Source organism: Lemur catta, chromosome 6 (assembly GCF_020740605.2).
Source record: "Lemur catta isolate mLemCat1 chromosome 6, mLemCat1.pri, whole genome shotgun sequence".
Taxonomy (NCBI): Eukaryota; Metazoa; Chordata; class Mammalia; order Primates; family Lemuridae; genus Lemur; species Lemur catta.
Window position 1 is genome coordinate 98,980,863 of NC_059133.1, and position 15,390 is coordinate 98,996,252.

Here is a 15,390-nt window from a genome sequence, read left to right on the forward strand (position 1 = left end):
CTGCCTCAGCCTCCCAAGTAGCTGAGACTACAGATGCATGCCACTATTCCTGGCTGTTTTTTTAAAAAATTTTTGTAGAGATGGGGTCTCACTATGTTGCTTAGGCTGGTCTTGAACTCCTGGCCTCAAGTGATGCTCCCACCTTGGCCTCCCGATATGCTAGGATTACAGGAGTGAGCTACCGCACCCAGCCAGATGCCATTCTTTAAGGCTAACATTATTGATCACTTACTGTCTTCCCGGCAAACTACTTTTATATTTAACATGATTATTATGTGGCTAACTCACAGCCCTGAAGTGGCTGTAGAATATTTTTGTTCTTTTTACCTACTGAAGTCGTCAGAAGCAGGTTCAACTGTCCATATGTTAACTGCATACATGTTAGTGGTAGTTTTGATCTCCTGTTGGACTACCATTACACTGCTGCCTCTCAGTGTAGCGTACATTAAGAAAGCCCAGAATAACTAACCAATTAACTTCCCAGAAACAGGACTGTCTTTGAATGGCATTCCTGTCCAGAGGCCCCAGCAGAGGGCTAAACTCTGCAAGTAAAAAAAGGAGGCAAGCAAATAAAATCCATTAATCCTTTTCAGAGTCTCTTCCCTCAATAACTAAGCTATCTTCTTGGTCAATAATGTACTTCAGGGTCAGGGAGAGGAAGGAGAGTGTGTCAAGCCTCTTTGCAAAGGTTTGGAGCTATGTGTTATGTTCTTACTTAAATGCAGTGAATTTGTGAACGAACAGAATTAAAAAAATCATAATTCAGTTAACAAGCATTTACTGAATGTCTCTGTACCATGCCATATCTAGTTTTAGCTAATGGGAATATTAACAATAAGATGAAGTCCTACTCTACGTTTAAAAAAAAATCACAAATTAGTATAATTAATGTATTGGGTACGTGTAAGAATTAAAATGTGTAAATTCATGATTTACCTTTGTTTTAACTTTAATTTTGACATTTACTTCAGGGAAACCCTTAAATTGCTAAATAAATCCCTTTGCCTTGATTTGAAGCTTAGGTGACTTAGTCTTCAAATATATAGTTGTGAAATTCAACACTTTTTAAATTTTTAATGGCCTCTGAGATCCTACCTCTTAATCAATTAGCCTTCCCAGCTGAAGCACAAACAGAAGAATAATGAATGGATTCCCTAAATGTTTTTGGTGTTATGGTCCTTACTCAGCTTTGATTCTAACAAACAAACAAAATATACATTCTAGAATAGCCCTTACTATACTTTTCCTGCAGGAAATACACTGGACAAAAACATACCGAGCAGGTCTGTACCTAGGATAGTTTATAAGATACACGTATATAATCCCCATCAAAAAACAAACCTTATTGTTAGCACTGGAATCTGGAAAGTTTCAGCAGTTTTATACTAAGTTTGTGCTTACCTGGAGGGTACAGTCATGGAGAAAAAAGGAGTCTGTTATAACACAGCTGCCTTTCTTTTAGTTGTTAGTTAAGAAAACTCTAAAATTTTAGGAAGAATTAAAAGACAGGCTTCTTAAAGTTAAAGGCAAGAAACTCCAGAGCTCCAAATCCTAACTCCACCTCACAACCATTTTTCATGTATGTCTATTTGACTCCCTCACACAGATTTTATAGACTGTGACTGTCTTACATTCATCTTCTAAAACAAAAACAAAAAATCATGACAAAACAAGCAAAAACTTCAGAATAATATTATCCAAAATATAAATATTTTCTAAATACTTAGAGTATTAGCTCTACACTAAGCAGATCCCTTTCCTCAGCATCCCTTATAAATGATTACTATTATTACTTGTTTAAATGGACCAAGGAATCACTTATGCTCAATAACTTTCTCATTCCCCTAATCTATACAGTGGGTTCAGGAGAGGACTAGTAAATACTCAGTTGCTACCAGCAGTTCAGGTCCAGGGACCACCAGGTCACTGAGATGAACAAATGTTTGTCAGGAATCTTACTACTAATAGAAATCTAGTTCTAGAAGTAAAAACTCTCTCCAAAGACTTCAGATTTAAAAGGGCTTTATGGTTTGTTAAAGTATAAGTATGCCTATGAAAACTGCAAAAGATGACAGGTTTTGAAATGTGAAGAGACATGAGGATAATTTTTGAAAATAATAAGTAATCATTTCCTCTTAGTTTTATGGCCCAGAAATCTGTTGCCAATTTTTAATGATGCATTACCCCACTCCAGCAAAGCAAAACAAAACATCTCCTATTTCTAGACTCAGATACAGAGGAAAAACATTCTGTCCTCAAAGCTATAAGGAGAATCGGGCACGATGGCTCACGCCTGTAATCCTAGTACTCTGGGAGGCCGAGGCGGGAGGATCACTTGAGCTCAGGAATTCAAGACCAGCTTGAGCAAGAGCAAGACCCCATCTCTATTAAAAATATAAAAATTAGCTGGGCATCATGGTGCACGCCTGTAGACCCAGCTACTCCGGAGGCTGAGGCAGGAGGACCCCTTGAGCCCAGGAGTTTGAGGTTGCAGTGAGCTATGATGATGCCACTGCACTCTAGCCCAGGTGACAGAGTGAGACTATGTCTCAAAAAAAAAAAAAAAGCTGTAAAGAGATACAAAACAGGATTTATAATGCTACTCAAATGAAATCTAAGTGATGTATATAGAGGGCAAATGGTTAGCGGCTTGTCCCCAGTGAGGGAAGGGAATCTGCTGAGCGCATAGATATCTATTTATGTCCTTAAAAAGGATGTCAAAGCTGTAGGTATCTCAAGCGCTTGCTTTAATCCTCGGAAACTTGTAACATACATGAATCTAAGGCCACGTATGTTACAGATGAAAACAGTGCGTACAAATGGGGCACTAAATGAAGAGAATGCTCCCGTGAGGCACAGAAGTTATCACAAGTTACCCATCAAGGGGGCACACAGTCTGCACCCTGAAGGGGTGGTCTAAGGAGAGAGAGTAAGATAACGAGAAGCAAGAAATCAAGAAAGCCTCCCACTCTGCTGTAGTCAGAAACACCAGGAATAGAGATGTGGTCCAAAATTCTTCTTTCTTACTGTTAAGAGCTAATAAAGATGAGAAAACATTTTCAATTTAGTTCTTGGCTTGCAGCTTGCTTCTCCACAATAAATCATTTATTGTGTTTTAGCAAAAAAATGGAGGAATTAAATACTAGTGCAGATATATATCTATACATATGCATCTTTCTCTCTATATATTATCTGTATCTGAATGACTTCTCTACTGTAAAGTTCCAGAGCTACATATTTATGAATGAGAAATCAGGGGTAAACTCTAGGCCTGGGGGAAAAATAAAGCAGAAAAGGGAGAAGAAAGGCCATACTTTTTAAGCAGGCCAAATGAGGGCTAATGATGGATTTAAAAGGAAAAATTAGGCAGGCAGTTGGCCACAGGCAAAAAGGGTGGCCTTCAACTCTATGCACCTCTATGCACACCTGTACAAGCACGCTGGGACTGAAATCTGTAACTGCCAGTCCATTCTCGACCTTGGAGGCCTGGTGCCTAATGTACCCCTGCCATAACTGTTTGCTGAAGTCAAGCACAACAACACTTCTTGGCATTATAACATGTCTGCTAGACATATGGGTCTGAAAAACAGCAACATGCTTGCTGCCTGCTGGGTAAAACACAATCATCTTGTCACCACATTCCATTTTCTTCTTTCTCTAACATATCAATTGCATTGGGAGTGGAGTTGCCCAGTGTAAACAAAAGGAACCTCCTGACCTTGACAGTATCTCAATAAACAAGGAATAACTTAACAAAGGAGGTGAATGTAGATTATAAGGAACACATCCACTGGCCCCTTCTCAGTCTATCCAGACTACAGTGCCACAAAGAAGAAAAGAGCCAAGTTCGATTACCCAGGAACTAAGAGATTCGATAGCTTATCCGGTCGAGGGCTCCCCAGCAGAGCCCAGCCTCTGGAGGAGACTCTCTTGTGAGTGGCAGTTATTTCAAGGTCAGTTTAAGAGGGGGTGTGTGTGTGTGTGTGTTTGTGCTGGAGTTGGAGGAGCTGGAACAGTAGGCAGAGACAATTTGCCGTTAGGCACGCTATTATTTCAACTCCTGCGTCAAATCAAACACAACAGACTATCCAGGTATTTAGACATCTACTGCTGAATGCTAATGGACAGGCTGTGACACTGAGGGTCTCACTGTATCTGAAGCCTTTGGCAGACACAGCTCCTCATTAAACAGTGCTTAATAAGAACTTGGCCTAAGAGGGTGCAGGTAAGAGGGAAGAAGAGCTGAGCTATGACCTGGAATCCAAGGGAAAACACAGATGCATCCATAGCTGCGTGTAAGTATCAGAAACGGGTATCTTTCCATTTGGAGAAAGACAAGACATATACAGGAATTTGATCTCTTAATGCTACAGTAAAAAACAGCCAGGAAACAAACTGTGATTTGGTGTGTAAGAATGCATATGTATATGCCTGTGCTGACAAGAGTGCCCGAGGACGGGCACAAGGACAAGATGGGAGGAAAAAGCTGAGCAAAAGGCCCTCAGCCAATACCTTCAGCTTTAGTGTAGCTTAGTTGTCTCTGAAAATAGGCCACAAGAACTTTGTGCAACCAAGAGGATAAGGGAATGTTTCTGAATATGTGAATGAGCACTTCAAGAACAGAAACCAGTACCAGGGCAGGAGGCACATGGGAGTCTCCCCAATTTCTTCCTCTCATATAAACAGAAATAAAGCCAGGTTCTCAGGGAGACAGCAGCTAATTCCCAGAAAGCCCTGCCTATGCCCCACCCCGCCCTGGCAGCTTTGCTGTGTTGGCACATACTGTTATTCTCTTCCTTTCCCTCTACCTCTTTCCTCTCCTGCCCCCCCACGGGAACAGTCTTTATTTCTACTCCACACCCCCTGCCCCCAAATCCCATACGTCTGAGCCGATAAGAGGGATCCTGGCTGCTCCAACAGAGTTGTCCTTCCTGGATTTATGTCTGCTATAGTCAATCAGGAAATCATATTTAAAAGGCAAATTCTTTCTGAAAATTTTATACACCATGAGCAAATCCCATGGATTAACGATTTCCAGACATCACCCCTTTCACCTTGGGAGTAATCCAGGCCTCGGATGGAAAAAAAGATTTGAGAAAAACAAACACGAGCAAGACTGTTTTCTCTACCAATTTCCTTTATCTGAGAATAAAATCTCCCATGTATTCATTGAACTGATAGCTCTCTCTCTTGCGCACGCACGCGCAAAGCATTTAAATTGCTTAGCATAACATAAACTCTGATGGACATCACCGCTTCAACATTACTAGTTACTGACACTTAAACAAAGCTTTATTATTTGAAGATATAAAACTGACTATGACAACAGAGGCTCAGCACCGTAAATACCAGAAATCCTACGAGTGGTGGCTGCTGTTACAGGTTATGAGTGAACAGCCAGGGGAACTGAAGATTGAGTCACCTGGGGCACGACCCGCCTTCTGACCTCCAGTCAGAGGAGCCTTTGTGTGCGTACAGCCCCACCTTTGGGAGACAGACCCACGTACCCTGGTCTCCTCTGCTCCAAACACAGGACCGTCAAGTGACGAGTGAGGATTGATTCTGAAGTGCGGTGGCAGAGTGCAACAGCTCCACTGGACCATGAGGCACACAGGCAGGAAGGGCAAACCCTAGCATTTGACAGAGCTAACAGATGCTCAGAGCAAAACAGCAGAGTACCAGCAGGTGAAACAATGGGTGCAGGCAGGCCACAGCCTGAGGAATGGGGGCACATCTGGATGGGAGGACACACACACGTGCGTGCGTGTGTGCGTGTGTGTGTGTGTGTGTGTGTTTTAGAGACAGGATCTTGCTCTGTTGCCCAGGCTGGAGTGCAGTGGCATGATCACAGCTCACAGCAGCCTTGAACTCCTGGGCTTAAGTGATCCTCCTGCCTCAGCCTCCCGAGTAGCTGGGACTACAGGTGTGCACCACCATGCCCGGCTGAGATGTTTTTTTATATAATCAAGGTACCCAATATATGATGGGTATTTGGAAAATAGGAAACAGAATGAAATAGTGAAATAAACTTCAACTCTAGAGATCAAACAAAGAAGAAAAGGGACAATAGAATGCAGAATACACTTTTTCTTTATTATGTTAATCTGTTCTTGTTATTAGTTGCTTTTCCTTGGTTCTCTTACCAGGGAGTAGCAACTAAACAGGAAGAATCGCTCTCTACATGGTTTAAGCAATCTGCCCAAGTGTAAGAACCACATAATTTCGAGGGATTCTTCATACACAGCTGCCTTGTGCACATCAGCAGCTATGGGATCCTACTGCTAGCAGGAAATAGAAAGCCTTTCTTGGATCATCCACAGGGAGCAAAGCCTCTGCCACCTTGTTCATTCAAGCAATATGAACTCATGCCACTTGGTCTGATACACTTCTGTCATTCCTCTAGCTAATAAATCATCACACATAATTTCCCAGATGTAGCATTTCAAAGAAGACTGCAGCGCCATTCAGAGGCTGCCTTGTGTGTCTCCAACTACCTCATGAGTTCGGGGCTGTGCATTCCATGTACCTGAAGGTTTCAGCTTCCCCCGGTTTTGTCAGCATGCTCTATCTTAATCATCTTATATTTCTGTGCGTGAGACTAAAGCATCTGGGTCATGTATTACTTAAAACAACACAGGCACGGGCACGTGAAATGTGGAGAGGCTAGAGCCAGGCCTCTCTGAACTCGGACTCCTGCACGCGGGCATCTCCTGGAGCAATTACAACTTGCACCTTCCAGGAAAGCACAGCTGCTTGCCTGGCTGCTTGCCCTTGTCTGCTCTCATGTCAGCTACTCCCCTCATGAAATCTGTTTTATTAGTTAGCCTGGAATTAAATTAACTTAGGTGGTCCTCTGTGTCTTATGATCTTAACTAAGAATTGCATCCATTGGAACATTTCTCTGGCAAAAGCTTCTGTGGCTTCTCTGCCCCGCACAGCACATCTGACGCAGACGCAGCGGCCTCCACTCTCCAGCGCCAGGGAGGGCAACGCGGCTGCTGTAGCTGCAGCCAGAAATAGGACCTGTTCAAACACCGCAGCCAGAAGAATGCAGGCCCTTGGCTGGTGACATCATGTTAATCACTGGGTATCTAGTTTCAGAGACTGTGGTGAAAACAGTTGTTATTATTATTTTTTTTAACCCAGAGGCTGCCCTCACCAGAGACAGATTTGTATCACTTATGCCATGTGCCATGATGTCTTGGCACTGTGTTGACCGCCCTGTGAAGCTGTACAGGACTAGGGCACGCTGGTGCGGGCCGAGAGCATGGGCTCCAGCGACAGACCGCCTGGCTTCACTCCAGGGTCTGCTACATTCCAGCTAGAATACGTTGCTCTGGCAACAGTGTATCTCATGGGTTTGTGATAATCCACGGGCCTGCCACATAGTAAGCTTCTTCAATAGTTACTGACTACTAATATTTCTAAGGATCTGTTTCATCATCTGTACAATGGGGATAACAATGCCCAACCTTGTGAAGATTTTAGTACATGTAAAATACAAGCTATTATTGATGATTCTACCTGACATTCTGACCCTGATGGCATCTGAATGTCACTATTTGTGCTTGGCCTCACCAAGGACTGTAGACGGATAGGTAAGGTGCGTAAAGTGATGAGCAGCTCAGAGATGAGGAGAGACGCAACCCAAGACCAGGAGGTGGCCAATTACAGTCCACTGACCAAATCCAGCACGCCGCCTGCCTTTGTACAGCCCATCGTCCAGCGAATGGTTTTTATATGAAAGTCAAATTTCACTGCTCATAAATAAAATTTTGTTAGTTAATAGCCACATTCATTTCTTTACATATTATCTATGGCTGCTTTCACATTATAACAGCAGAGTTGGATAGTTTTGACAGAAAGTGTATAGTTTGTAAAGCATAAAACATTTACTATCTGTACCTTTAAAAAGAGTTTGCCAATCCCTGCAACAGTCCAATCCCAGATAATAGGGTAACATTAATATTAAAGAGGAAATTCTTATCAGTTTCTCACAGACTAGTTAAGAAATAAATAATAATTGCTGTTTCTAAAAAAATCCATCAATAATGAATATTACTGGTATCAACAGTAATATCAACACAAAATAAAACATTGCCTAAATGGAAAATTGAATTTAGCAATAGGCATAAAAGGAAAACTGACAGTTGCAGAAAGTTATAATTAGTAAAATCTGATATGTACAAAAACTCTGACTGATAAATAAAATCATTGTACAATTTAAATATGGAAAAGAACTGATACTAATTAAAATGATTCCATAAAGTTAGAGAATTTAAAACACTGGACATTTTCAATTACATGTATAGAGAATTAACCAAGAAATTAAATTGGATTAACTTAGCTTTAGCGCCAGAAAATGCTCAGTGAAAATTCCTTGATGTTGGTATAACCTGCATTAAATATTTGTGAACAGGTTAAACATTTCTATTGAGTCAAACATTCTCAAGGATAGACAAGCTTAAAACACTAACTGAATCAGAACAGCACCTGTACTCATTCGGAGTACGGAGCATAAAGGATGGAAGGAATTTTAGAGGTCACTGAGGTCACACAGGCCCCCTTGCCTAACTTTCTATGTGGAAAGTTCAAGACGAAGGAGGCAGCTGCCCTGCAAGGACGGCCAGGGGCCGAGGTGCCCAGGTGGCATCCGTGCATCGCAGCTGGAGGCCCTCCCCATGCCGATCACACCACGCGCAGGCTTTTATCTCCAGAGTTCCTGTGGGCAAGTTCACTTTCTGAACTGTAACCCCGCTTTCAGGTTGTATTCTCTAGTTTCTAAGCCAAGAAGACGGAAACAATCTGGGACATTTCTTGGAAGAACCAAAGCTTCTTGAGAATGAACACATTCTCACTTCTCAAACTCCCATCACTCCCCAGGGCGGGGCAGGGGGCTCCTCACTGGCCTTCCTGTTCCCGGTGTTTCCTGCCCTCTGTCCATCCTTGACAGGCTGCGGTGGCAGCGAAGGTCTTCACAGTCCCCCTGCTGCTGACTGTGCCGCCTCATGGCCTGCCCCTCTTTGACGCCCTCTAGTGATTTAAAAATAAGCCCACAAATTCTTTGGCATTCCTCCCTTCAAAAGTCGTGCCTAACCCCCCCTGCACCACTAACTGTGGGATGGTCTTAGTGACTCGCTAAGGAATAGAAGGTGGTAGAAGTGATGGTGTGTAACTTCTGGTTCTAGGTTATAAAAGGCATGGTGGCTTCCTTCTTGCTCTCATCTCTTAGGTCATTCATTTTGGGGGAAGCCAGCCACCCTGTCATAGTGACACTCCCTCAGCCCTATGGAAAGTTCCATATAGCGAGGAACTGAAGGTTCTTGCCAGTAGTCAACAGGAACTGTGGGCGAGCCATCTTGTAATTGGACGCACCGTCTCCAGTCAAGGTTTTGGATAACTGCAGTCCCAAATGACATTTTAACTGCAATCTCATGAGAGACCCCAGGTAAGAATTACCCAGCTAAGCTGCTCCTAATTCTTGACCCATAGGAACAATTGAGATAACAAATATTTATGCTGCCAAGTTCTGGGGATAATTAATATACCCCAAGCACTATCTACAGTGAACTACTAAGAGTACATTAAATTTGTCATGCTGTTTTTGCTTCTATACCTTTGCAAATGTTATGTCCTTGTCCAAAATTATATCTGCCTGGCAAATGCCTATTACTACCTTAAGAGTCTGCTCAAGTGTCACTGTCTCTGTAAATCCTTGAGTCTCTTGTGGATACCTGAGTCTTCCTATTGCATCTTGTATAATTTTTTTCTGTTAAAGAAAATCTGTTGTTTAGTATTTGTTTCAAGGTCTTGAAACATGTAATTTTTTTTCCATGTACCTAGTGCAGTGTAGACACATGGTAGATGCCTAAAAAATATTTTTGAATTAATCTTATTCTCATTTCTGTCAGTTTTAAATCAAAATAATAAAAGCTTCAAACCACATTTATGGAATTATCTATGTGAACTGGAGGACCCAGATGTAAATGATAAGGGAGTGTGGAGAATGTGCTTTTCAGTCTGTTAAAACAGGAAGTCAGGGGTAAACATCCTGGTTCAATCCTGGAAGATGGAACAACATGAATACTAGATTTTTAAATAGTGACCCACCAATAAATGACTATGTGACCAAATTTTTCATTTGCTATCCAGAATGCCAAAAGCAAAATTTTAATTACTTATTTCATATTCACATGAAAAGGAACCCAGACAGTCTAAGACCTTTCTAGGATTGCCAAATCTCTCCTCATGTAAAAAACTGGTGATTCTAGTCCTGAAATTCAAGAAGAAACAGTGTCAGTGGTGACTATCTTTCAAAGAAGAGAAATGGAGTCTTGCTAACAAGTGTTTTGCCTTAAAACCTGAATTTTTACCAAAAAGAACAAGCCATCTGTTTTGAATATTTTGTAGACTAAGCCTCTGTTTGTGCTCTGCTTTGATCTCCTAGCACAATAGGAAGCCAGAGATGCAGTCCAGCCACACCTCAATCAAGTGTGCTCACTTAATCTATCCCAGAAATGCCGATGCCAGATCCAGCTGGAAACCTTAGGCTTGTCGTCCTAGGATCAGGAAGAAGAAGGAAGACACATCAAGGGAGAATAGCTCTTTTGTTTTGGTTGATAATGCAGTTTTGTGTCCAAGAAAATATTCCTCTAACCCAAAACAAACAGTAATCCTAAGACAGAATGTATAGAAAATAACAAATGAGTGGGGAGTGGAGGACATGGAAATGAAAGCAGAACTGCAGAATCCTATTATAACAAGTCTGCGGTTCAGTATTTCAGATAAAAGGTAAGTCAACTCATATCCTCCACAACATTACTCTGTAAAATAAAAATGTGATATAATAGGCAAGTGTTAGGCCTGTCTCCCAAAACTGGTATTAAAAAGCGGTCCCATCACAGGTTAACTGAGGCAGATGGGTAATGAACTTAATGATATAATATTCTAGAAGGTACGATAGGTATTAACTGGAGCTAAGCTCAGCCTGGGTCACTGATACACATAAATGGTGTCAGATTATAGGGAGACTTGTTAGAGTGAGGGAGAAACGAAGATTAAAAATAGCTTCTACTAATGCATAAAACTATAAATAAAATATATGCAACTTTTCTTTAGAGTAAAAACTCGTCAATTTTTTTTCATTCAATAAATATTGATTGAGCTCTGAGGGTCCCTGAATTTTCAGATGACTATGTGAAAAACAAGTAAGATATGAAGAATTTTATTTTGCCAAAAGTGAAAGATATTTTGTTGTCCAGGAAGAATGTCTAAATCACAAATAATACCACAAACAGGAGGAAGATAGCTCCTCCTCATTTAGTCAAATGCTCATAATCACTAAAATATGAACCCATGGACCTCAGAGCACATGTTCCTTAAAACACTTTTGTAATTTTCAGTCTAAGAAATAAATCAAGTAGTCACAGGACAATGTCACCTTAAATCACTCAGCAGAAAACCACAAAAATGCAGGATGTACCTGTGGAACACTATAAATGATGTCTTAAATATACATTAAAAGTTCTCTAACCCAAATTACTTACAATGCACTCATGTGGTCTAAAGAGGTCTCTGCCTCAGTGTCTTTCTCATTGTCATCTACTGTGCACACCCTCTGCCGGGCAAAGGGCCACGTGCACACACTGAATGCATTCTTACGCTGAATCCTCACAATAACCTTTGGCACAGGTTTTATTACTGCCATTTACCAAATCAGGAACCCGCTGCTTAGAGAAGAGGTTAAGTGATCTGTGGGAAGTTATATAGCTACCACACTGGGTTCAAACTAGATCTAAAGGCAAAGCATAGTCTTTACCACTAAGCTAAAAGGCCATAAAAATAATATAACTGTCCTATAAGGAAAGCAAAAGAAAATATATTTTGTCAGTTTTATTGGTGGGATGTAATACTACATTAAAAAAATAGAAACCTACAGGCGCACTGTTGTGCCTGTATTGCAATTCTGACACCACCATACGAGAAACACAGCGACACTGGACTGCGCTGCGTCAAAGTATTAGCTGAGACTGCAGCGGGTGGTAGCAGCGCGGGCGAGTCTTTGTCTCTTCTCTTTTCCAAGTTAAGTGGTCAGTGACTGTTAGTGTTGACTACACACCCTTCTCCTCTCCACCTGACTTCCCCATGTGCACGTTCCGATATGCACCTAGGCCTCACACAAGGAAGCCCCCATGTAGTCATTTCCACAGTCCGTATGGTTTCTGCAGGCAGAGAGGAGACACGGCAAGGCCTACTCCACTGCTGTCTGCTACTGGAATGGAAAATGGGACTGGGTATGCTTCTGTCTTGATGGTCATCCAGTTCTGGAGGGATCTCTCTGGGACTTAAGAAAAAAAAGAATAGGTGAAAGAAGGTTTGAGATATTTCTAGGTGGGTGGCCAGTTATCAGAGAAATCCTAATTGGGAATAGAATAGGTAAATTTGCCTGGAGTGCCCCTGTGTTGCAGCTTCTGGGGCCTATATGACTGTTCCCTCCACTAGGAGGAGGGAACAGGCACCCATTTTGAAGGAATTCCAACAGTTACAACACTTGCATAGCATAAAAATGCTTTATAAGAAGAAAGTAGAAGACAGAATCTGGCCCAGTCACAAACCATTTTAAATCATGAAGAGAAAAAGAATGATAATTAAATTTTGAAGTACAAAGGTAGACAGAACATAGTGAGAAAAATTGGGGCAAGATGTTTTAGACATGATTATAATTAGGAAATAAAAGTATTCCATGTCTATGATAATTGAGAGAGCTTTCAAATCTGAACTAGTATTCATTACTATATCTTATTATAAACTATTTATTGTAGTCTACAAAGCATATAATATAGTTGTAGTCTAAATTTGGCAAAAGCTGTAGCCTAAAGCCAAGATCCTAGAATTCTGCAAGTTATCCAGAAGCATCTGGGTTCTAGTGAACGTCGATGTTTAGGAAGAGAGACTAACCTTAAATACACAGAAATATACAGACAATCCTAAATGTACAGACACCAATGCTGGTGTCTTCCACCCACGTTGGCAAATGACCACACTCTGCTCCCATCCACATGCCTCTGACTTACTTGTAAAGAATGTTCTAAAGACTAAGACTCCCGGTGTTAAACTTCAGAAACCACGCAAAAATCACGTAGAAGTGAATGTTGGTTACATGTAGGTTAGCAAATAACATCTTTTATTTGTATAGCAAACTATGGATTTACAAACTATTTTCACATTTGGTGTATCAGTGCCTCAAGAAAAGTAGGATAGTTATCAGCACACCCATTTTAGAGATAAATTAGCTAAGGTTCCAAGAGGTTAATGAATTACTTAAAGTCTTTGACTTTTATGCAATGCTTTTTACACTGTTACATTAAAGAGGTATCTACATTTTTTTTGATAATTCATGTTAAACAGAAAAATAGACATATCTGAACCTTGAGGAATTTCATAGCTCAGTGCATCAGGGCCAGAAAAATGAGAGCTGATTCTAATACTAAGTCTATCAGAAAAAAACCAACTTTGGCAGTTGAAATGTTGTGCTAAAATTCTGCCGAAGTCATGTAAACTGATCAACATGGTCCCACAGTCATTCTGTAAAGCCAAAAACACATGAAGGAGGAATGATATGCATGAGACCTGTGTTCACAGAAGAATGATTATTTTTGTAATCACTTCCTTTTCTGTCCCATCCCTCACTACGAGGTAAAGCAGGACAGGTAAATGACCGGCATGTCTTCTCAGCGGAGTCAGAGACTCAGGAATTTGGGCTGGTGAGAATGCTGGTATAGAAAGTTTATTTCTCTGCTCTGTTTATCAAGACCTTCTATAAGTTTGGGGGCAAAGAGAGGAAAGCAGACAGTAGAAGAGGATGCCACTGCAGGAAAATACTACTGTCCCCACAGGAAAGGTGGCTACATCGTCATACTAAAAAGTGCTCTCACTCCCAACTATTAAACACAATCCAGCACACGTGCCTTACTAAAATTATGCACGTAGTCTACATTCCATGGAGTAGATAATTTTCTTCAGACAACAGAAACATACATTTAAAAGGAATTCTAGTCGTGTTCTGGTCTGAGCAATAGCATGCTATTGCAAAGCACCCCAGCCCACACCAAAGCCACGGCCCCAACTGAACAGTAAAAGAAAAAAAAAGTCTCTTAGGTTTTAAAGATTTAAAGAACAACTTCTCGAGGCCCCAAGCGACTCTGACATGTGCCTGGCTACGAGTCAGTGAGTTACTGACGGCCCGTGGAATATATATTTATTTCCAGCTCTCCTCAAGACACCCTATTTCAACAGACGGCTGGGTAAGGAGAATCACAGGGGATTACCTCAGTGTTTACTTTATTTCTCTTTAAAATGACCAGTTTTAGTTTGTTTACTTCTAGGGATAAAGAAATAAGCAAGCAAAATGGGAAGATTACAGTGAGCTTCCTTTAGGCTGCGTGGGTCTCTCCAATTTTTCTGCCTAAGACACCCCAGACAGATGGTCTCTCACTGCCTTGAGGGTCTTTATTTAGAATGAGGAGCAATGACTCTTTTGAAACCCTGATAAGAATAAACCATTTTGTTTAAACAAATAAAGAAGAACATAACAGAATTATTATTATTATTTTTTTTTTGAGACAGAGTCTCACTCTGTTGCCGGGGCTAGAGTGCCGTGGCATCAGCCTAGCTCACAGCAACCTCAAACTCCTGGGCTCAAGCAATCCTCCTGCCTCAGCCTCCCGAGTAGCTGGGACCACAGGCATGTGCCACCATGCCCGGCTAATTTTTTTCTATATATATTTTTAGTTGTCCAGATAATTTATTTCTATTTTTAGTAGAGACGGGGTCTCGCTCAGGCTGGTCTTGAACTCCTGACCTCAAGCGATCCACCCGCCTCGGCCTCCCAGAGTGCTAGGATTACAGGCGTGAGCCACCGCGCCCGGCCCATAACAGAATTATTGTACTTGATGCTCTAAAAGGGTATTGGTATATAGAGAATGAGCTTTGGTTTAAATAAATATCAGGAAAGTAGTAAAAATGTAGCTGAGAGTTGTTAAAGTCATGTATTCATGAAGCTGTCCTTCACGACCTACTCCAATTCTTCTATTACCTCTCTAACGAAAACACCTTACCTGGTAGGTGCCATGATTATTTTTTTCTCTCAAGATTTAACCTAATTGCTTCTCAGCCTTTGGCTAAGAGCGAGTGAAGATTTAACCTACAGTGCCAATTCACTCACTCGTTATGTCATTGTGAGGTTCTTCTTCTTTCAATATTAAATATTAGAAGGCTAAGACCAATCCTCAATTTGGGAGGTAACCAACTTCTTGAAGTAAATACTGTTTTGTTTTATCCATAGTAGCTCAGCCACTCTGAGATTTTGAAAATAAGATCATTAAAAAGGAA

At 41.2% G+C, this 15,390-nt stretch overlaps 1 protein-coding gene across 7 annotated transcripts in view; it reads right to left on the minus strand.

Annotated features, from left to right (window-relative positions):
* Positions 1-15,390, minus strand: part of ERC1 (ELKS/RAB6-interacting/CAST family member 1) — a 486,124-nt gene that overhangs the window by 59,604 nt on the left and 411,130 nt on the right. The gene's annotated exons all lie outside the window — the stretch shown is intronic.